This window comes from Vulpes lagopus, chromosome 7 (assembly GCF_018345385.1).
Source record: "Vulpes lagopus strain Blue_001 chromosome 7, ASM1834538v1, whole genome shotgun sequence".
In the NCBI taxonomy this organism is placed as follows: domain Eukaryota; kingdom Metazoa; phylum Chordata; class Mammalia; order Carnivora; family Canidae; genus Vulpes; species Vulpes lagopus.
Genome location: NC_054830.1, coordinates 45,624,739 through 45,649,805, shown reverse-complemented (window position 1 = coordinate 45,649,805; position 25,067 = coordinate 45,624,739). Strand labels below are relative to the sequence as shown.

Here is a 25,067-nt window from a genome sequence, read left to right as displayed (position 1 = left end):
AGTGAAAGATAAAAGCATAAAACTTTTGGAGGTAAATATAGAAGAATATCTTGAAGACTTAAGATTGGCAAAAGTTTATTAGATCACAGAATGCAAAATCACAAGAGGTGATTTTGGTAAGTTGGACCTCCTTAAAATTAAAAATTTTCTGCTTGTCAAAAAACATACCTAAGAGAATGCACAAGCAAGCTACAGACTGGGAGAACATCTCTGCAAAACATATACCTGACTCGTATGCACAGAAATCCTACAATTCAGTGACAAGAGACAATGAATCTGGGGCACTTGGCTGACTCAGTGGGTAGGGCACATGACTCGAGCTCAAGGTCATGAGTTTGAGACCCATGCTGGGTGTAGAGATTAGTTAAAAATAAAATCTTTAAAAAATATTTTTATATAAAAATAGAAACCAAAACATTATTTATTTATTTTTTAAAGATTTTATTTATTTATCCCTGAGAGACATAGAGAGAGAGAGAAGCAGAGACACAGGCAGAGGGAGAAGCAGTCTCCATGCCGGGAGCCCGATGTGGGACTCGATCCCGGGACTCCAGGATCACGCCCTGGGCCAAAGGCAGGCGCTAAACCACTGAGGCACCCAGGGATCCCCCAAAACATTATTTAAAACAAAGAGAACGAATCCAATTTTAAAAGGGCAAAGGTAACACTTCATAAGAGAAGATATAAGGATGGGCACTAAGTATATGGAAACAGCGAATGGTTTATTCATTCCACAAACATTCACTGAGTATTAAATATGTGCCAGGCGAATATTTTGCGCTTTTGAGGGTTTCCCTTGTTGGTAGGGGAGGCAATTGAACAGACTCCCCAAATATCATGTGATTAGTGCTGTTAGAGAGGGAAACTACTCTTCAGGTTTTCATGTACACATATAGACACATATCTATATACACATATACATTTATATGAAATGCATATATTATAGGTAATGCCTATATCAAATATCCTATACAAGTGAACATATATTTGTTCACTGATTTAAATATAGCTTTATATTAATGAAGATTTTTTTTCTTTTCTTTCTTTCTTTCTTTCTTTCTTTCTTTCTTTTTTTTTTTTTTTTTTTTGTTTAGAGAGAGCATGCATGTAAGCAGGGGGTGGAGTGGGAAGGGGCAGCAGAGGGAGAGGGAAAGAAAGAACCTCAAACAGGCTCCATGCTCAGGACATAACTTGATATGAGGCTTGATCTCAAGACCCTGAGATCATGCATGACTGAGCTGAAATCAAGAGTCAGATGCTTAACTGACTGAGCCACCCAGGTGCCCTTATGTTTATGAAGATTTTTATGTGCTCCCAAGATTAAGAGCCCTTCATGTGTTTCTTTAAACATTTATTCAACATCTAAGCACATTAATTAAACCCAAATAACTCTGTGCTTTGTCACGATTTTGACTGAGATGAAGCTCAGGGGAAAATTCTTTAGTGCTAGCATGTTCTAAGTATTTTGATTTGGGTGATTATATACGCTGATATTTGTGGTAGTAAGGTATACCTCAATAAAAAGTTTTGAATGATAAATTAAATATGCTTCTGCCCTCAAGAATATTATAATCTAATTGGAAAAGTAAGGCATGCTGAAAGTGACCACAGTAGAAGGCAAGATGTGTTAAAAGTGGTGGATTTAGGGAACAGTGTAGCTAAGAGTTAGGAGCACAGGACCTTCACAGCAGGAAATCTTGGATTTGAAACCAGCCCCTCATTCTCCAGCTTTGTGAGCTGGGTGGGGCCTGTCCCTTCATTTCTGTGAACCCCTTAGAGTTTCCCAGCCCTATAAAGTGTGAGTCATGCTACTTGCCTGCCAGGATCAGAGTGAGGATTTGACGAAATCCCTTACGTAAAGCACTTAGCACGGGGTCTTGCACACAGCTGAGTCCAGCAAGTTTCAGCTCACATTGTGATTATTCCTAAAAACTCTCACAATATGGTGAGTATAAATTCTCACAACCACAGTAGTCTGCAAACCTCAGCCACCTTTATTTATCTCCAGTTCCACTTAACCTGTCTGCCTAGCCCTTGTTCTCCTGCCTGGCAAAACCCAAAATCTCAGTTCTAGGTTTTCTCAGATTTCAGATTTAAGCCCAGTCACTTAATTTTTTCTGCTTCCCAGATGGGGAGGTGGTTTAGGTTGTGTCATGGTTCTAGGAACGTGGCATGCTAACATCCAGTGTGATCAAGTTTGTTCCATCAGAATCCTATCTTGAAGGGCCTGGCAACATTATCCCTCCACACTGTCCCTCACCCCCTAACCCCTTAAACTCCAGCCAACTACTGAATGTATTATCACCACAGCGGAAGATGGAGGCATGTTTTAGCTTGACATGAGCTAAATGTTCTCATCACTTAAAACATGGTTAGCATATTGTAAAGCATATAATTGTCAAATCACCATGTTGTACACCTGAAATTAATATAATATTACATGTCAACTATATTTCAATTAAAAAATAAAATAAAATTGGGGTGCCTGGGTGGCCCAGTTGGTTAAGCTCTGTCTTCGGCTCATGATCCCAGGGTCTAGGCATCAAGCCTCCTGTCGGGCTCCCTCTTCAGTGGGGATCTGCTTCTTCTCCCTCTGCCCTTCCTCCCCGCTTGTGTACTAGCTCTCTCTCTCTCTCTCTCTCTCTCTCTCTCAAATAAATAAAATATTTAAAAAACAATAATTAAAATAAACAAGGAACACTTAAAATAGATTTATTTATTTATTTGAAGGTGGTGGGGAGAGTAGACAGAGAGGGATAGAAGGTCTCAGGCTGACTTCATGCTCAGTGTGGAGCCTTTCACAGAGCTGGATCCCATCACCCTGAGATCATGACCTAAGCTGAAACCAAGAGTCGGGTGCTTAATTAACTGTGCCACTGAGGTGCCCCTAGACACTTTAAATAATGGGGAATTTTAGGTCCCACAAAGCATCTAACCATGTGTTTGCCAACATAGGATACTTCTAAATTGCTGTTCTTTTTATCACTAATCTGTCTCTGGTTGCCCGGTGTTTCTATGTTCCAAAACCGGCTACCAAGTGACTTATGAATAATAATAATAATAATAAATCACAAGCTGAATTAATACATTGCTAGAGGACTTCATATCCCATATAAACAGAATCAGAAGAATGAGAGGGGCAAGGCAGTGTGGGGAGGTAAGAAAAGAGGATGATAGCAATAATAGTGATAGATATATTTGTTATATGCTAACTACCGTGTCAAGAATTTTTTTTAAAGGGACTTAAATTTTTTTTTCTTTTGGTATTGTCTCATACAGCTTCTATATTTTTTTCCTTTAATGGGAAACAATAGCAGATTGTGGGAGGAAATATTCTAGCTCTTTTAGCACAATCAGCCTTGGTGCTACTCAGCCCAAAGCACGATTTCCCCTTTGGTCAGGAGGTTTTCATACATTAGCTCATTACATCTTCATAATACCAAAGGATGAAGTACTATAATCATCTCCATTCTAAAGATCAGAGCGGAAAAGATTTGACGTGGGAAAGAAATGCACTGCTCTCATTTAAGCCACCATTATTTTGGGTCTCTGTGTCTCACACCCAAATCTAATACTGTCTGAGCCAGTAATTGGCTGTCTTGTTTTTACTACCTAGCCCTGTGCTCTCCTTTATCTCTGTTATTCTCATGATGCCATTGTTACTCATTGTATACTCAACAGGTATACAGCAGTCATGGAAAGAGCACACTCAGTTGGAATTTTTTTAACTAATAGATTTTACTTTTTGAAGCAGCTTTAGCCTCATAGCAAAATGGAGTGTAAAATAGAGAGGGTTCCCATACACCTCCTGCTCTTACATACCCACAGCCTCTCCCATGATCAACATCCTACCACCAGAGTGGTGCCTTGGTTACAGTTACAATTAATGAACCTGCCTTGACACATTATTATCACCCAAGGCTGTAGTTTATATCAACATTCACTCCTGGTGTTGGATGTTCTATAGGTTTGGACAAATGTATAATGACATTTTTTAAAAAGCCTCCATTTTCTATGGAAAAACAGTAAAGCCAGACATTGGACTTACTAATTTTAACAACCACTTCTCATTTTATTTTTTTTATTTTTATTTATTTTTTTTTAGAAAGCAATCCTTATTTTTTATTTTATTTTTATTTTTTTTAATTTTATTTATTTATGATAGGCACACAGTGAGAGAGAGAGAAGCAGAGACACAGGCAGAGGGAGAAGCAGGCTCCATGCACCGGGAGCCCGACGTGGGATTCGATCCCGGGTCTCCAGGATCGCGCCCTGGGCCAAAGGCAGGCGCCAAACCGCTGCGCCACCGAGGGATCCCCCACTTCTCATTTTAATAGGGTACTCAATAACAGAATTTTCTCTCTCTTTTTTTTAAGATTTTATTTATTTATTTATTTATTTAAACGAGAGAGCAAGAGAGAGAGCATGCAAGAGTAGGGTGGCAGGCAGGAACCAGAGGGAGAGAGACAAGCAGACTTCACACCGAACGCGAGCACAGAGCCCAACACTAGGCTGGATCTCACAACCCTGAGATCATGACCTGACCGAAATCAAGAGTCAAACATCTAACCAACTGAGCCACCCAGGTGCCCTCAATAAGAGAATTTTCTATCCTATATTCCATGGACTCCTGTTTCGGGTGATATTATTAGGTACCTGGAATAAAAAAGTTCTTTTTTAAGTTTTTATATTTATATTATTTGTAAAAACATACATATAACTTTGGGAAACAATCCATATGCTCTCCTCACCAATGTTCTACTCGCCCACCACATGCATGCTGGAATATTAAGGATAATAAGAAATCGTGCAAGAGAGAAACTGGCATAACTAGGCTTAGCAATTCTTTTGGAGAAAACCTTATTGAGCAAATCTACTGCTGTACAGTTCTAGCTGATTGAATCCTGCCCTATACCAGGTTTGCTTGGTCCTTCTCAGTGAGTATAGAGCCATACTCTACAGATAAGGAAGGTGGGTGCTCAGGTCACCAGCTGGCTGGCAGCACCTGTCAGGATCATAACTCAGGTCTCTGGATAATTTTTACAGAAATCTCTGTGATAAAATTGGCTGAGCTCTTAGAGATTACACATGTTCTGATATTTCACAGCTGATAAAGAGCAAGCCAGCACAACACCTGGTTCCTATGGTCAGCTCAGGTTACAAGGTAACCTTGTGGATCACAGTGAAATGTTCAGTCTCCACCAAAGAACAGTAGCAAACCCAGTCTCTTAAGAGGAGATTAGTTATCTTCAGAGGATGACACAGCTTTGCCGCTGGATCCTAAGATTCTCTGCTGTAAATCACCTATGGGGGCTTTTGCAGAGCAGCTCCAAACATCTCTCTGCAGTAGACACTTCAAGTATCATCCCATTGGCTGCCTCATCCTGTTGCTCAGTCTTCTGATATTCTAGGCTCTGCAAAAGACTGACATATTTGGGGGTTACACAGTAAGTGGGTGAGGCATGAAGGTTTGGGGTCTTCTATGGGGCCACAGCCAACATGCTTGCCAAAGGCAAAGGAAATATGGAATGGGTAGAAGAAGGCAATTATAAATATCAGCTCTTACTACTTGCAAAAACCAGGACTGTGATAGTTATGAGCATTCTACCTTATTTTGTTATGAATATATTTGTCTATATACAAGCCAATTTTTCCCCTCTTCCATTGCCCTATCATCTAACATAAGATATATTAATAGTAGTAAACTTTATATTTCAGTGTTGAAGTTACAGGATATCAAAGATTCCATGTGACTCACCTAGGAAAGAAATGATTACTTGGAAATGGACAAAAGCACTCTGGATCCTTTATCAAGGAGAGATTTGGCATGTTTTTGGATCAATGAGGCAAACTGTACTATGTTTCAACCATAGCATTTCTCATTGGTTAAATTTCCAGCTATTAAAGAAGTACTAAATATGAGATGGGAATGAGACTCAAAAGAGTCTAATTCAGATAGTGCTCATATAACTTAGAAATAATATTACATCTGTCCATGTGATGTAATTCAGCATCCTTTGAAAACCAAGTATACAACAAAGCTCAAGGAAACTGGTATCTTCGCACTGGAGGATTAATAACCAAATGCCACTTGGGGGAACTTGTTTTCTCAGCCTTCCTAGAACTTAGAAGCAGAAAAGACTTTGCTGATACCAAGAGATGGGTTGGGGGAAGGGGGATGTTCTGTGTAAAAAATGGTTTTTGGTGCCAGGTGACTCATTTTTAAACAACTTCTACATTTGGCAGATGGTGATAATGCCAGCACTTAACGACAGAGCTGAGTAAATCAGGACGGCATGTTTCCACACTTCTCAGATGCTTATTTCTAAACATTATGTAAAAATCATGTCGCTGAGTATCTCTCTCCAATGACTCATGGAGCCTAAGGGAGGCCACTGCCTCTGGAGTCCATTTTGCCCTCCCGTTGAAATGCTATAATGCACCATGTTGACTGGAACAAGGTAAAGGATCCAGATACTCATTTTCAGATGTTGAAAACATCATGCCACAGGGTATTTACCACAGACATTTTCTGTCTTGATCATTTCTTATATGAATACTGTCATATTGATAAGACCTTCAAGTCTTCATCAAATTTCCATGTATCACAGACATTAAATTATGAAACCATAGAATCTGTGGGATAGAAGGAACTTACGGTCATTGAGGCTGGGACCAGAAATAACAAACTTCTGACCAAATATTTTATGTTCCATCTTCCATGGTACAGAGTTGCCACTAAGAAGTGGCTACCCAGGGAAGCAGTACATTACCCAAAGGCCTTTCATTTGTGGAAGGGCATGTGACTAGTACTGGCCAATGGAATATGAGCAGAAGTGATGTGTCACTTCTGTATAAGGCAGTTAAGAAGAGGGTGTGCCATTTCTTCTCTTTCCTCTTCCTTCTGGATATAGAGGTCTCCAGGTCTCTAAGAAATGACAGAGCCATGAGATGATCCTGGGTCCCTGAATCACCACATGGAGGAAAGTCACCAGGAACACTTTTTATCAGATTGTTATATGAGTAACAAAGACATTTCTACTGTATTAAACCACTGAAATTGAGGATTTGGTCATTATAGTAGCTAGCATTTCCCTAACTAATATAGAGGCCAACTTCCATCTCCCTGTCTAATGTTTTAATTCTCTTTACAACTCATAGGGAGTGAAGTAGGAATATCCAGAAGGAGTATATATAGTGTCAAGATGATGGACATCGGTATCAGGCCAACTAGGGCTTGGATTCCATTTTTAATCCTATACTATGTGCTCTTGGTATGTTCAATTAATTTCCCAGGGCCTTGGTTTCCTAATCTGTAAAATGGGCATAATATTAGTACTTAAGTCATAATGTTGTTGAGAGAAGTAAAGGAGCTCATTCTTGTAAGACACATAATTATTCAAGAAATGAAGGCTTCTGTTCTTATTGGCATCATCCTACAAGTGATCATCCTACCTATGCCGGTGGTAATATTAAAGAGATCAGTTTGTAAGTTTTTATTGTAATCAGTAACTTTCCAGAGGGCCAGAGAAACTTAGGGTTACAGATGCCTTCCCTAATTAGATGCTAGGACCTTATAAAATTGGTTGGGGGTAGTGGAATTGGAAATATAAGTCCAAGCAGACTCAGGCACCAGGAACCCAGAGACAACAAACATCGAAGTTTCTGGGCACTAATACATCTTAGCAATGCCCAGGGCCCTTTAGTGTAGAGGAGATGGGAGTTGCTGTTTCCAAGATGTACAGGTGAGGTCGTATGGGATGTAAAGACAGAGGGTCTCTAAGCACAGGGCTGTTCTCCAACTGGGCCTCAGGAAATGGGGCTCTCTCTTAAGAATTCTAAGAAAACACCAGAGATGTTCTCAGGTGACCTTGAGAAGAGGAAGCAACAATACCAGGAGAAGGTTTGGGAGGCATACTGCCCAGGAGCAACATGGAGGAGAACAAAGGACAGGGAGAGTAGTTCAAAGTCCACACTCTGAAAGACTCAAGCTTCCTGTCTTCAGTTCCTATACCTGCTTCTTCAGCTCTGCTCTGAACCCTGGGGCCCTCTTTCTTTGTCCTTTTAGCAGAAGCCTTTCTGCTGACCCCACTGTCACCTGTGGCCTCAGGGCAGTCCTCGGTTGGGATCAGGAATCTGAAAGAAGACTCTCCCTTCTCTTCCTTTGCCTAGATGCCAAGGGTTGGAAATGCAAAAGCAGATGTTTGGCCCAAAACTACTACAAAGAAATATGAGAACAGCCTGGCTCCTGTCACCCCCCGGGAGTGATGATGAGGAGAGTGATAATTCAGACCATGTCTCTATCCAATTCCAAGATCCCTGGGGCCAAGCTATTGAAGCAGACTTCAGGAACCTGGACCCACCACCTGCTTCAGACCCACTCCCTGAAGAAAAAGGAGGAAAGAAAGGGAAAAACAAAAACAGAAGCTCCTGGTCAACACCTCAGGCATCCACAGCAAGTGACACTGCTGGCCTGGGCTAACTTCTCCATCTGCTTTTCTTTTATTCCTGTTTTTGTATTGCTATTGTAATTTATAAACATTTGAGTCTGAACAGATTAATTCTGGTGGGGCTGGGGGTGGGTGGGGGAAGGGGCTCCATAACATGAGGGAAAATCCAGAAAATTTCAGAATAATGTGTTTTCCAGATTCCTGTCTTTATACCAAAATAAAGTATTGACCATCAAGAAGGGAAAAAAAGGAAGGGAGGGAGGGAGAGGGAGAAGGAAGGAGGAGTAAAAGAGGGTAAGAAAGAGGAGCTCTTCAGAGTAAATAATACTTTATCCTGTGCTTATCTTATATTCTGGTTTTCAGCACCTGTAAGACTGATGACCTTGAAGAAAATAAGGGTATGAATTAGCACATAAGTGACCATACCCCCTAGGGCACGCATCTGAGCAGCCCATTCCAGCTCTGGACCACTCTATTGAACATTTCCCTTTACACTGAGACAAAATCTCTCTGCCTCTGGTCCTCTCCCCAGTCTTAAATCCACACAGAAGAAGTCTAATCTGCTTCCACATGTAGAGGTCCATAGTGAAGGCCTGTCCATGCCAGGACAGAAGGAAAGTGTGGTCTTTGTGGAGGGTTAGTTCTCCTTAGGCAGTTTTCATCTTTGGAGCAGTAATAGGCAACTTTATCCATGCTTTTATTTGAGGGATTCTAAAGGACTCTCAGCCCCAGGTCTTCCCTCTAAACCCCAGTATTGGCCTCTTTCATTGTCACCTTATTCTTCCTTAGTGTCCCCTTATATGGACTGTAGTCTATAGGCAATAACACTCAAGATAGCTAGGTTTGAAGGTGAGGGCATGAGAGGTGAATCAGTTTGTGTTGGAGTGTGGCTAGAAAGCCCTCCAAAAACTGGAGTTGTGTATATTCAATCAGCACAGAGCACAGCTACTCCATCACCACCAAGGTCACCCAGCTGGGACAGGACCAGGAAGCCAGGAACACCTCCCTCTACCCACCCTATTCTGACAGAATCCAGCTTTCTCTGATCCTCTCACCTCCATCTATTGTCTTCTTTTCTAGAATGTTCCTTCCAACAACTATGGAGAAAAAAGATTTGAGAGAAGAGAAAAGAGAGGATATATATTTATTCAGGATCTTAAAGTTGGCTTGTTGTTAATTCTCCTCAGATAGAACTTACTCTTCTGATTTCCTCACCTTTTACTCATATCTTCTCCAAATGACAAATATTGTTTGCTGATCTGTCATTCCTCCCTTTTCTTTTCTTACAGTAAAAGCTTTCTGAGTTTCCTCTGATGAGCTACTCTTCTCAGTCCACATGGTTCATTCAAGACTGACCACACACAGCTCACCATCCCAGAGATGAACTGAAGACCATTAGCTGATCAACCAGAATCATGGTTATTGGCTTTGATGTGGAAACATGACAGCAGCCAGCCCAATGAGAGTCTACACCACAGCTTTTGCTGGAACTATTGGCAAAAAAGATGCTAAGTTTGCTAAGTTAATGGAACATAAACCTGGAGCTGCTGATTGTCATTGTCACCCTCTCCTGAGGAAAGCCCACTGAGCATGAAGCCAACACAAAGGGGAGAAAGAACAAGAGATAAAGAGAGACAAATTTTGACTTATGGCCATTCAAGTTGAGTATCTCTCTTGCATCCAAAAGAATTCTGAGAAATACTTGGTCCCAGTAAGTCTCAAATATTTGGGTCTCAAGACCTGTTTGCACTTTTGAAGTTTATTAATGACTCCAAAGAACATTCACTCATATAAATTATTCATATTGATACTTACCATACTAGAAATCAAAATTAGAGAATTTAAAAAATTGCTACCTAATAAAAAAAAATAACAAGCCCATTTATGGGCTTTCTATGTTAATAGAAATAACATATTTTGATGAAAAATAACTGTATTTTCCAAAATAGTATCTTTAGAGAGAAATGTGGCACTGTTTTACATTTTTTCAATTCTTTAACAATGTCAGGCTTACTAGGAGAGAGTTGAATTCTCATACAAGCTTCTACATTAATATATTGCCATATATTGTTTTTGGTTCAAGTGTATGAAGAAAACCCACCTCACAGAGATATGTATCATTGGAAAAGAGAGGGGTATTTTAATAAACTTTTCAGGGAGTTGTGGATATTCTTTTTTGATATCACCTCCAAAATTGACAAGAGGTACTTTCTTTTTTTTTTTTTTTTAAAGGAGTTTATTTATTTATTTGTGAGAGAGAGGTAAGGGACAGAGGGAGAGAATATCCAAGCTGGCTCCCACTGAGGGCAGAGCCTGATGTGGGGCTTAATCTCACTGCCCATGAGATCAGGACCTAAGCCAAAACCAAGAGTCAAATGCTTAATCGACTGAGCCACTCAGGTACCTCAACAAGGGGTATTTTCTTAGAGATAAGTTAACAATGTGGAATCTGAAACTTTAAAAATGATCTTTTCATATACATTCTCTAATGTATACTCATGGGAGTGATAAAAGGCAGAATAATACCTTAGAATTAAGAGGAAAATAGTTTTGATTTTGTGAACCTTCTGAAGGGTTTCAGAGACCTCCAAGAGTTCCTGGACTGTACTTTGAGAACTTCTGTTCCATCCTAATCCTCACCAACTCTGACTCTGTGCATTTTTCTAATGTAAACTTCTAAAAAGACACAGGAACTGATTTAGTTCATTCAGCCACTGTTCAGTAAGAAAATCCCTGTTAGTTATTCAACAAATACTACTGGCTGCTTCCTGTGCTCCAGGCAGCATGCTAGGAGCTGGGAGTACAGAGGTGAGCAAAACAGAGCTTGAGCCTTCTCACATGTTACTAACAGCCTCCTGTGGTGCACAGACATTAATCAAACAATATAGATGAGATATAGCCACATTGTAAACCTGGTTTGCACCATGAAGGAAGCTACCAAGAGTAGCAAGTCAGAGAGAGGTAAGGGATTGGTTCTGAATGAAGTAACTTTTAGGAGATAAAAAGGACAAGTAGTCATTTGCTGGAAAAGTGGAGTAGAGGCATGGGGGTGGGGAGTGATGGTGTAAGAATGTAGCTTGCTTTCAGGTAAAGGAAATAGCATGTGAAATGTCTTAGGGAAGGAGAAGCTGCAGGAAGCCAGAATGGCTGGAAAGGGAAGGTGGAGAAGAACACATTGCAGGAAGAGTCTGGAGAGGTAGACAGATGCCATCTGTTAGAGCACTTGCAAAAGACCATCTTCTCCGCTGCTGGCCCACCTATAGAGCACTGCCTTTGAGTCAGGCACCTGCGACTGGTTTAGTTACTTGGAGCTACAGATGCAGGGTGGTAGCTCTTGGCCAAGAGACTGCTCAGAAGGGATTGTGCAAGTCTGGTGAGCATTCCAAGTGGAGTCACAGTGCCCTCGGAAAATCATATTCCACATCTCATTGCTTCACAGTTACCTGACGCACACCCACCCTCCAGTTAGGAAGCCCTGAAGATCTTCTACATTTGCCAGTTCATCCATGCCTGACGTTCAGCAGGCTCACCGTCCCAGGTGGGGCTCTCTCGAGGGGCAGATTCTGAGCTGGAGATTACCAGCAGGCAGTGCTCTCGGAGCCCACACATGGGAAAGGGAACGACAGAAGCAGGAGTAGACCGAGCGAGAACTGACCTGCAAGGCAGTTTCAACAAAGGTCTCAGCCAATCCCATGGGCAGCTCTAAAGATGCACTGGCCCTTCTCAATTGTCCTGAGTTGCAGCCACTCCAGAAGGAAGCATGACCTAGGAAGGAAGCATGACAGGACAAGGCTGTTTTCCTCAGTTAACATAATCCCTGACGTGGGCTGATGACAGAAGGGTGTCTTCAGCCTGAGGGAAGAACTCTTCTTCCCCGAAGGAAGGCCTGAGTGGCGCGTCACCACACCACGGATCCACTCAGTGAGCATCGTGGTGGTGTTTATGAGGACAGCAGTGGCCAGGACGTCAGGAGGACCGAGTTCTAGGGCTGGCTTTCCAGAAATCAGTCACACACAAAAACTTGTAGTTGCTGACCTGGGTCCACTCTATTTGTCTCCCCACTTTATCCAATGTCCTTTCTCTCTCAGCAACCCACTCTGTTTTATTCTCAGCTCTCCAAGTCGCGTGCTACTTTGGCACCCTTGCAGTGCTGATGGGAATTGTCTCATTGGTGTGCTGCACTTCAGTATACGCTCCATGAATGTAGGGACTTTGTGTTGTTTATCTTTGTGTCCTCAGAGCCTGGAACACAGTCCGCATAAAAATATTTGGTGAAAAAAAAAAAAATCAGTAACTGAGGAGATGCCTGGGTGGCTCAGTGGGTTAGTGTCCAACTCTAGATTTTGGCTCAGGTCGTTCACAGGGTCGCAGGATCAAGATTCCTTCCCTTCCCCTCCTCCCCTGCCCCTCACGCCTCAAATAAATAAAATCTTTAAAAAATTGGTTACTGAGGCCCAGGCAGAGCGGGTGTATGGGTTTGCTGAGGCTGCCATAACAAAGTGTCACAGACTGAGTGGCTTAAACAACAGAAGTGTATTTTCTCACAGTTCTGTGGGCTAGAAGTCTGAAATCAAAGTGCCAGGAGGGTTAGTGCCTTCTGAGGCTTGTTTCCTTGGTTTGCAAATCTCTGTCTCCTCCGTCTTCACATGGTCCTTCCTCTACCCGTGTGAGTGTCCAGATTTCCTCACCATAGAAGGACACTAGTCATACTGGATTAGGGGCCACCCTCACGATCTCATTTTACCTTAATTACCTCTTGAAAGACCCCCCCATCTCCAGGTGTAGTTTTGTGCTGAGGTACTGGAGAGTAGGACTTCAATATACACATTTGGGAGGAGGGGTGAATGACACGATGCAACCCATGACAGCAAGGGGATAAAAGGCCATGTTATAGGCTTTCTCTCTTAGAAGCACAACATATCACACTGAAGGAGGGGTAACAGAACACGGACCGGCATGTCATCAGTCCTTATGACACACCAGGTATTACGCTGGTACTTCATAGGCGTTATCTTATTTCTCCTCACAACCATCTATCGAAGTGGGTAGTTACTCTACTCATTTTCCTGACAGGAAGACAGGGACTCAGAGGTCTTAAGTGCTTGATCAAGGTCACACAGCAGGCAAGTGGAGAAGCTGGAGCTTGAACCTAGATCTCCTGACCCTATGCCTACATGGTCAACCATTTCTAGAGAATACCTGCTGTTTGTCCTCACAGCCTCCCAACCCCATGATTTAAATTGCTAACATCCTGCATCAATAGAGCTATAATCAGCTTAATTACGTGGTATTTTATGATGTTCTCTCTAAGTCACCTGTAGGCCTCTCCAAGGAGAAGGGAATCATCTGGGAAAAAAGAACAGAAGCCCAGATGTTGCCCGCATTCAGGGGAGAGAAGCAGGAACAAACATCTTTTTTTGCTCCCAGCCTTGTCAAGGCTGACGCTTTGGTCCCTTCCCTGAAACTTAAACCAGAATCAGAACTTACTTCATTCTGTTTCATTAGCTTGGAATAGGCCCAAGATAAGGTTAAAAATCAAAGAGTCTGAGAAAACTGCAACCAATTACCCTGAAAAATATGCTAAGCCTGAACAGATTTATTCAATGTTGCTTAGTGGGTGGCTTCACAGGATGGAGGCCAAGATTTATCATCTGCTTGGCTTTGCCTTTGATTATTCATTGACTGGGATGGCTTTCTTACCATAAGCTGATACAGTCTCCCGCCTCAGAGAAGGGGGGCGGGGGGATTACAAAACACACATTTACTGATTCACTTCAAACAGAATGTTTTTTTAAGAGAGACAGACCTGTGGTGCTAATGAATATTCTCTGTTTTTCCTTTTGAAGTCACAGCAGGAGATTAATGAAAAATCTAGCAATGAGTAGAAAGGAGCTGATAGAATGTTCTACTAATTCCATTGGGTGTTTAGCCAAACACATATTCTAACCACCTGTTATAAGCCATGCACTGTGCGCTAGCTATTGTCCCAGGTTATCTCACTTTGCTAGCAAAAAACCCCACAGGGAAGTGTTGTTATCCCCATTGTACAGATGAGGAAACTGAGTCTTTAGAAATGCATTGTCCAATATGGTGGTCACTAGCCGTGGATGATCATTGAAACCTACATTTAGAGTAATTAAAGTTTCTTTTTCAAAGATTTATTCATTTACTCAAGAGAAGGAGAGAATGAGCGGGAAAGGGGGTATAGAGAGAGAGGGAGGGACAGATTCTCAACCAGACTCCCCCACTCAGCATGGAGCCTGATGTAGGGCTCTGTCTCAAAACCATGAGATCATGAACTGAGCCAAAATCAAGAGCCAGAATCCTAGCCCACTGAGTCACCCACAGGCCCCCTAAAGTAATTAGTTTTAAAAGTCACAAAAGCCACAGTTCAGGTGCTCAACAGCCATAGGTGGCTGGTGGCTACTGCATTGCACAGCACAGATACAGAACATTTTCACCATCACAGAAACTTTTGCTGGATACACTGCCATAGGATCTAGAGGCAAAAAAAAAAAAAAAAAAAAAACCCTGCCATTTGCTTAAACAAAGACAAGATTCAAATCCGGCTCTCTCTATTCTGAGTCCAGGTTCTTCCCACTATTGCAACACATCCACAACATCTATGATCTTCCCCATAGGGAGACCATGAGCTCCCCAGGGGCTGAAATGTTCTTTGGTGATCCCTGGAACTAAAAACTTTTTTCTGCCCTGAAGGGTGTGTTGGGAAATGCTGAGAAATGGCCAGCAGGTGGTGTGCATGTCCCATGTCTTATAGCTCATACCATCGCAAGGCTGGCACAAGTGCTGGCAAAAGCCAAAAACTTGTTTGTTTTGACAAAGGACTTGTATAGATATTTTCCCCAAAACAGATGTACAAATGGCCAATAAGTATGTGAAAAGATGGTCAACGTCATTAGTCTTTGGGGAAATACAAATCAAAACCACAATGAGGTACCACTTCATACTTATTAGGATGGCTGTATAAAGAAAGAGAGAAAGAGAAAAAGAAGAAAAATAACCCACAGAAAAATAACATGTGTTGGTAAGTAAGTGAAGAAATTGGAAATCTTGTGCCTTGTTGGAGGAAATGTAAGATAGCACAGCCATTGTGGAAAGCAGTGTGGCAGTTCCTCAAAAAAAAAAAAAAAAAAATTAAACAAGAATTGCCAAAAGATCCAGCAATTCCACGTGTAGGAATATACACAAAGAAATTGAAAGCAGGTACTTGGAGAGATAATTGTACACCAGTGTTCATGGCACTATTACTTTCAATAGCCAAAACGTAAAAATAACTCAAATGTCCTCAATGGATGAATGGATAAATAAAATGTGATATATCCATACAATGAAGTATTATTTGAGGGCACCTGGGTGGCTCAGATACTTGAGCATCTGACTCTTGATTTCAGCTCTGGTCATGATCTCAGGGTCGTGGTGTGTGCATGCATGCTCTCTCTATGTCTAAAATGAAACAAAACAAAACAAACGCCACTATTTGGACTTTAAAAGGAATAAAATTCTGATACCTGCTACAATATGGGTAAATCTTGAAAACATGCTAAGTGAAATAAATGAGGTACAGTAGGATTAATATTATGGGATTCCTTTTATATGAGGTACCTAGAGTGGTCAAATTCATAGAAAGTAGAATATCAGTTATCAGGCTATGGGGAAGAGATAGTGAGGAGTTAATGTTTAATGGGTACAAGAGTTTCAGTTTGTGAAGATGAAAAATTCTTGTAGACAAATAATAGCCTGTGAATATACTTAATGCCACTGAGTTGTACACCTAGAAATGGTCAAAATGGTAAATTTTACATTATGTTTATCTACCCACAATAAAATTTAAAAAAAAAATAGAACAAGGATGGGGTGCCCGGGTGGCTTAGTAGGTTAAGCGTCTGCTTTCTGCTCAGGTCATGATCCCAGGGTCCTGGGATCAAGCCCGGCATCAGGTTCCCTGCTCTGCATCCAGGAGTCTGCTTCTCCCTCCCCCCAACCCCCACCCCTTGGCTTGTGCTCTCTCTTGATTTGTCTCTTTCTCAAATAAATAAGTAAAATCTTAAAAACAAACAAACAAGGATAAAGAATCTTTCCTCTTGCAGTTTTGTAGGTGGAGTTTGGCTACTAGGAAGGGAGAGTTCTATAGGGGTATAGAAAAAAGGGAAGGGCCAGAACCTCAGTGCCATGCCTGGCTCTTCCCACATTAAGCACTGTTGAACCATGTAGTGCCTGCGGGAGGCAGAAAGAAAGATGGTCTAGACATTAGTCTAGCATCCCTACCTCTATCTTTGATGGCCAAGTCCAACCTTGCTTGCGAAGATACCTTCTTTTCTCAAGATGTGGGACTTTTAGGAACTCAAAAGATAAGTAGTACAACAGATACCCATTGCCCATCTCCAGAAATGCTGATGTGAACAGTAAGGCATGGCCTTTAAGAATTATTCTGTGAGCGCCTGAGTGGCTCAGTCAGTTAAGCATCTGACTTTGATTCAGATCATGATCCCAGGGTCCTGGGATTGAACCCTATACTGGGCTCCTGGCTCAGCAGTGAGTTTGCTTCTTTCTCTCCTTCTGCCTCTGCCACTTCCCATGCTCATGCTCTCTCACTCCCTCTCTCTAAAATAAATAAATAAAATCTTAAAAAAAAAAAAAAGGAATTATCCTGTCTACCCCCTCCCATGATTAACAGGCATGAAAGTTAGTACTGCTCTACACCTAGGCCTACCTGTTTTATTTTACAGGGGTCCCCATCATAAATGATGCATATTTTCTTCTCCAACCCCCTCGCCAAGATCCAGTCTGAGATTCACGTGTCCCAGAATGTTGTGACAAAGGCTCTCCCAGCCCTGGTAATTGTTATTGCTGTGAGGTGTGGTTCAGGACAGGGAGGGGTTGGGAGGGCCAGGGAGGCTCTGGCTAGGGTCCCACTTTCAATAACAGAAACAGAGGGCTGTTTCTCAGAAAGCTGCTCTTGTTCATGCTCCTTATTTGAGCCCTTGAAAGCTTCCACAAAGAGAAGCACCTGCAGAGGATTTTGATCATGGGTGTTCTTGTCTTATTAGAACCCGTGGTCCTCCAGCCCATACTAGCATCCACGGATCCCAGATCAAGACCATAGGAAGCAAGGAAGCTTCCTCTCCAGTATCACCATTTTGGCCTGAGCTGGGCCTTCTGGAGCTCGTCCCACTTATGGGCCATCTGCCTCTGTGTGTCATCCTTTATGGTGATAAACAGATTGAGCATAAGCAATGTGGCGATGATGGCAAAGGCAAAGTAGCTGATGCCAAATGTGAAGAGCAAGTTCACTTCATAGTTGGCAGGCTTTCAATGATGGTGAGGAAAAGCTGAAGGGTGTTGAACAGTGCCACAGGGTAGTCATGGACTTGTCCCAGATTGGCTGGGTACTCTGTCTGGAATATGACATAGAATGCTGAGGCAAATACCAGAATAATGAGGCTATCAGCTGGCAGAAAGGCTTCAGGTCTCCAAAAATCATCTTCTGGGAGTGTCTGGCTGGTTCAGCCAATAGAACATGCAACTCTTGACCTCTGGGTTATGAGTTCAAGTCCCATGTTGAGTGTAGAGATTACTTTAAAAAATAAAATAAAACCAAAAATTGTTTTCTGGATCATGATAATGAAAAGATAGAGAGCATCTGGAATCCTCCAGCGAAGTACATAACACTGCACCAGCCCAGCACCAGGGCAACGGACACAGGCACCATCTCTCCATTCATGTTGGAGAACCACATCCTCATGTTCACCAGCACCAGGCAGGCCTAGGTGATGATAATGACATGGAACGGCCCTCAGAGGAGTAGTCTGTCCTAAATAGCAAGAGGCACCAACACTGAAGATGCCCAGGATCTCTAGGAGTAGGATGACCACAGTTTCCATGAGGATCACCAACTCCCTCACCAGCCAGATTTTATCCTGGTGAGCCACATAGGTCTCCTGTAGTGGTTTCTGTTGGAAAATGGTGTTATCTCAGGAATCTGAGGGGACAGTAGATGTAGCAGATCGTATAGAGTGGGTACAAGGCACCTGAAACGCAGAAGTACCACTGCCCACGTTTCTTCCACCTGAAGCTCACAACCGGCTTCACTGAGGTCTGTTCCAGGATCTGATGAGCCTCCTCCTTCCTGAGGGAGACCATGAGCTCTAAAAAGGACACGTCCTCACCCCAGGAGTTGAACTCTGTGAGAGACTGGAGGTCAGTGGCCAATTCCACTGGATGTGCTTCCTTCCGCTTCTGCATCAGGTGCTGGAACATCGCAGTGTTGCCCTCCACTCCAGCCAGCTTGAAGGGGGTGAGACCCTGGTGATGCGGCATGCTTGAGGTCCCAGGCCTGCAGGTGGTCACTGCACCCATCGTAGGACAGCAGCAGTTTGTACATCTGGCAGGTAAAGGTTTTGTTGAGCTGGAGGATGAGGATGTGCAAGATAGTGTTTCCCAGGGGGTCTTGGGCCCAGGTGGTGGTTCCATGCTCAATGAGTAGCCTCATGATCTCCTCACTGCTCACAGGCAGCAAAGGATAAAAGGGTGCTCCCCAAAGTAGATAATGTTGCAGGGGCTTTAGTGGAAAGCTGTGCCTGTAGCTCTTGCAGAGATGTTGGCCCTGTGGGCAAGCAGGGCTCACACCAAGTTCACATTCTGGTTCATGATAGCTACGTGTAGAGCAGTCTGACCTACAGATGGCTCACCCATGGTGGGCTTCTTGACCAGCTCCAGGGGAGCTTCCATCAGCACCATGGCTGCCTCAAGATTGTCCCAGAGGACTGCTGTAGGCAATGTCATCTCTCCCAGGACTCCCCCTGTACAAAGTTGCAGGTTCATTCCAGTCGAAGTTTCTTTGGGAAACATAGGTTATTTTCCTTGGCTGCCTGAATCTTCTTTTGTTGCAAGATACAGGATCTTGTCCAGAAAGCGCCCCTCAGTCCTGCTCTCTGACCAGCCCAGGAAGCCAGGAGTTTCTGGAGTTGGATCCAGGGCCCATTTGCCTTGGACGGTGGAGCCCCAATGTCTTCTCCTTTCAGGCACTGGTAGGTTAAGGAAATGCGGTTTCCATATCTAGGACTATGCAGCCGCTGAGGAAGAGGCAGGGTCTGTTTGGGGTTGGAACTGAGAGTATCTTTTCCATGTGACTTGTATATGCAGCATCTTTGGGGTGTGTGTGCATGTGTGTGTGTGTGTGTGTGTATGTGTGTGTGTGCGCGCGCATCGGTGACCATACACTCACTTTGTTGCAAGAAATAGCCTATAGATACCATTGGAATTGTGCACTCTTTCTCTTTCTCCCCTTCCTACTTCCTTTCTTTACGTTCTTTTTCTTATCACTTAGAAACTTTCCAATAAAGATGTTTACAAATTGGAAAATACAGACAGCTATCTTCCGATGTCAACTCCCTTGGCTTTAGATATATCTGGATATGGATAATTCTGAAATGTACATCTCCAGACAGACCCATCCCTGAACCTGCCTACTTAATACCACACTCTAGCAACAAAGGGGAATTTCGTAATGAATTTGACCAAAAAGGAATTCTCATTTCCCTGACCCTTCTGCCTCCCAAACTTGTTCTTTGCTGCCTTCCCTATTTCTATAAATAGCACCATCACCCACACAGTTATTCAGGCCCAAACCCTAGGCGTTGGTCCTTTAGTGATCCCTTTCTTGCATGTACGCACACATACACACGCACGTTACATGACTCTGTCAGCATATCCTGGAGGTTCTACCTCAGAAAGAGATCTTGAATCCATCTATTTTTCTCCATCTCCACAGCACTTCCTCCATCCGAGCTGTCACTCTCTTTCGCCTGGGCAGCTGCAATGGCTTTTAACTGGTCTCTATGCTCTGACCTTTGTCCTTCTCTAAAACCGAATCAGAACAAGTCATTCCCTTTAGAATAAGATTCAAACTCTTAGAGTTCTTGCAGGCCTAAAAGACCCTTCAAGGTCTGGCCCCTGCTTATCTGTCCGATCTCACCTTCTAGGACTCTCCTGGTTGGTCACTGATCATTCCTCATGGGGCTTCTCAAGTATGCCAAGCCCATTCCTACCTCACGCCCTTTGCATGTTCTCTCGTCTTGATTCAGGCGCTATCAGCACAGAGAGGCCTTTCCTGATGATTCTAAAGTGGCCTTCTCCTTCCAGTCTCTAAACTATCAGGCTATTTCTATCCTTCAGAACAATCACCCCAATTGCAAACAACACAGATGCTTTTTCCTTACTTGTTTCCTGGTTTGGTGTTGGTCTCCCGCACTAGACCATAAGCTCTTCTTTCCACTGGAATTTGCACTCAAATCAAACCAACTCCAATGTTCCAGTACATTTCAAAAGAGAAGGAAAAATGCATCCATAAGAACTCAAATATATGAAAGCATATTTTCCATTAAAATTGCCCTCTTGTCTTCCTATCTTCAAAACCCCTTTGGCATTATTGCTCTGAATTTTCTTCAGAACCAAGCTACTCAAACGCTTGATCACAACATGGTTCTAAACGGGCTGTGATACAGGAAATGGAAAAGACCACATTTTAGAATAATATTGGTATAACCCCATTCTTCAAATTAAAGGCATATGGGAAAATATCTCTCATTCTCCATGAACATAACCCCCTCACATACACCTACACATACACCTACACCTACACATACACATACACATACACATATAATATACCTTCTATGGATATGTCTAAAGTCTGGAAAGAGGGGATCCCTGGGTGGCTCAGCGGTTTGGCGCCTGCCTTTGGCCCAGGACGCGATCCTGGAGTCCCGGGATTGAGTCCTGCGTTGGGCTCCTGGCATGGAGCCTACTTCTCCCTCTGCCTGTGTCTCTGCCTCTCTCTCTCTCTCTCTCTCTCTCTCTCTGTCTATCATGAATAAATAAATAAATAAATAAATAAATAAATAAATAAATAAACCTTTAAAATAATAAAAATAAAGTCTGGAAAGAGACTCACTAAATTGTTAACAGTGTGATGAGGAGAAATTTCTTCCTAATAGTTACCTCTGGGAAATGGGATTTCCAAGAGAAGGGAGAGGGAGGAGAGGGCTAATTTTCAACTGGAATGCACCAAATGTGGGCTTATCCACTGGTCACAGCCAGTGTTCACTCTTATCGGGCTGTGCTCTTGCCATACTATCTTTTAAATGTTTTCACTGACACCCAGAGGTTTTACTTTGTTATACTACACACTGCTATATCACTTAAATTCAGTACAATACACAAGCATTTATTCAATTCTCTTACCCCAAGCTTACACCCTGTATTTGACAATATCCAGTTCAACCTAATACTGGGGATCTACTGTGTGCCCCATACTAAATACTGTGGAGGGGCAAAGATGGATAAAACATAATCCCTGCTCCCAAACCTCACAATCTACGACCAAGGATATCATCATCCAGCCTGATCACTGACCTTGGTCTCAAGAATTTGTGCTCAAAAGCTGTTGGCTCTTTAAAAAAACAAAACAAAATCTTTTTCAATAAGCAAAACCATAGAAAATTTCTCGAGGGGTGGGATGAATAAAATCCTGCCTGCCTCTGAAGAGAGTTCCAAGAAAATACTAAAAGTCTTTGGAGAAAAAAATAGCAATAAAAAAAAATCCTTGGTCAAAAAGCCTTGGATGGGACTATTACTTATCTGGTGTATAAATTTTGGCTCCGAAAAGAAAAGTCATTCTCATTTCCTTAAAACTGGAGTTTTTGCTCTATTACAACTCCTTTTTCTTAAAACAAATATTCTTGTTGGCTTTACATTGCCTTTACTATACTGAACTGAAATTCATAGAGAGTATAATCTACCTACAAAATGTGTCTAAAAAACAATTTATTGCTCTAAATGTCATGTAAGGAAGAAATAAAAGATATGATTTACAGTACAATATGCATTTCAATAGAAAGTGCTCAGATGATTCAAGAAGACAACGATATTTGTCCTTACTTTTAATGAATACATCCAGAATTCGAAAAGTGAGACAATACTCAACAGAAAGTTGTTGACCACTTTGCTTTATATCTGCTATTTCCAAATAAGGGCTAAATAGGCATCCATAAAATTTCCACAAATGAAACTGCTATAAGTAAAGACTGATGCAATTGTGTGGCACTAGTGATTCAGATCCCAAGTATGGTACTGCCATTAATGACATCATTTTCCAAAATGGCAGACAGCTCTTAGTAAAGTGATAGGGCTTGTTTTCATTTATGCAGAAGTATCATTCCCGGGAAGTTTGGTGGCTATTAAAACCATACTGATATTTATGTTTATATGGGAAAAAAAGAAGGAAGATCTATGGTAAGGTAATGAAAAATAAGTTCTCACCTGTGTAAATGTATGGTGGGACATTTACATTTTTTAAAGAATTTCATTATTTATTTGAGAGAGAGCACAAGTGGGGAGTCTGCTTCTTCCTACTGAAAAGGGAGCCCCACGCAAGGCTCAATCCCAGGACCCCAAGATCATGACCTAAGCAAAAGGCCGATGCTTAACTGACAGTTACCCAGCTGTCCCATGGTGACACATTTCAAATCCTCAGGGGACACAAGACAACTCTTGCCCCACAGGCTTGCCTCACAGTGGCCCGCAAAACCAGTAGGACATGCTACTTCCCCATCTCCACTTCCACACCCCTGCAATCCCTATGAAAACCAAAGTGCCCTCACAAGGAAATATCCCCTGAGGATGGGTACTGCCCCCTTCGAGAAGCACTTCCTTGAAGTCACAGCTCTTAGGAGAACTTCAGGTTTCTCAGACATTTGGGGGGAGTTACTGCAATGCCTAGTCTGTGCTCTACCACTCAGCTGGGAATCCAAGGGGTAGCAGCAGAAGAAATGATATTACCTCCAGAAAAGAAAAATCTTGCCCCTTTGATAGGCTTAACCTCAGACAGTTGGTAAAACTCCAACTCCAAAGAGCATATAGTTCTGGGGAAATACATAGGGACAGCAGGAAACTAGGCCAACAGATGACACGACCAGAAAAGCCCTGTAAGAAACAATAGGACAGTAAGAACAGGAAGGTGAGCTGTAGCCACAGGAAAACATGGGGGTGTACAGCAGGATTCCACCTACAAGACACGGCCCCAGTTGCTGAAGAATCATAGTATAAGGACACTTCTAGAAATTTGCAAGAGAGAGAGAGAGAGACAAGTAGAGAGGATAAAGGGTATTGGTTAAGAATTTGGGCCATAGGATTAAGAAAGGTTCAAATCCCAGCCCCTCCACTGATAAGTGTGACTCTGGGCCAGTTGTATTATTTCCCTTTGATTCAGTCTCCTCATCGGTAAAATGGGCACTAACAACAGTTCTTATCACATGGGGTTGTTCTGAGGATGAGATGACATCACAGGTAAGATGCTCAGCATGGTGCCTGGGGGGCCTGTAAGCTGCTCAAACATAGGACTGTCTAGTTTTGTTCCCCTTTATCCCTTGGAGTACTTGATGCTAAGCAGGCACAAATCAACCCTAGTTGAATGAAATGACTGGGAAGGCCTTGTAAAAGGTACCATTCTCACTCTCAAGTATGATATAGAGAAAAGGAACAGGATACTGGAGCCAGGGTAGGAAGTGGGGACTTGGTTTCTATACTGGGACACAAGATTACAGGCAGTACCACTCACAAGAGCAAGCCAGAAGAGCCTAGTAACTGAACCAATGCTCCTGACACCTCTGAGTGAGGATGGCACTGGTCTCAGTGGCTGGGGGTCATTGAGCTCCCAGGAGAAAGCAGTGCAGGCCCACCACGGTGGGAAGAGAACCAAGGGGCCAGACGGCACTAGGCACCATGTGCACTAGGAGGAGGCCTCGGCCAGACACAGAGGAGCACTCTGCTGGCCTGCAGACGTGTGGCCCCACAACAGGAAGGGTGGGCCTGCCTTCTCCCCTCTAGGAACTGGACATATCAAAACTAAACGAGGGCCATACAAAGTAAGAGGAAAGTAGGCCAGCCCAGGCTCCTTCCCCCTACCAGCTCCATATCACGTCACTCTTCCCTTTGTGTTCTGAGCTCCAGCCACACTAGCCATTTCCTTGTTTCTCGAAAATGCTAAGCTTCCCCACCCACATCCCCACCACCCACTCTTTGCTTGGCTAATTTCTACTCACCCTTCAGATCTTGGTTCAAACATCACTTCCTCAGAGAGGCTGTCCCTGAACTCCCAGGCTAGGTGCGGGGCTCTCCACACTCCTGAAGGTAGATGCTATATGGAGTCCATTACCCCATATCCTCTGGTAGGTAGCCCAGTGCCTGGTACATGGTTAGCCCTTAGGAGATGTCAGTGGAAAATAAATTGGATGGGAAGAGGGAAGAAGCCCCAAACCTCAGAGCAGGGTTCTTGGGTTTGTCCTAAAAGGTAATCAGATCCATAACTCCATTCCACTAGACTAACTCCACTCTTGAGAAAACCAGGCCACCAACATTCCTGATTGAATATTCATTTTGCAATAACTTCTCACCCTATTTCAAGCCCTAGCTCACAGTGAAGATTTATGTCATCCTCTCCTCTCAGACGCAAATGGCTGTGGTAGCAAATACTTTGATTTATTTCCCTCTCCTCCCCTCTGTCCAGCAAGATGCCATGAGTGATGTCGGGTGTACCAT

At 42.8% G+C, this 25,067-nt stretch overlaps 1 pseudogene; it reads right to left on the bottom strand.

The window, feature by feature from the left end:
• Nucleotides 1–17,131: 17,131 nt before the first annotated feature.
• On the bottom strand, nt 17,132–24,722 carry LOC121495139 (annotated as a pseudogene).
• Nucleotides 24,723–25,067: the final 345 nt, after the last annotated feature.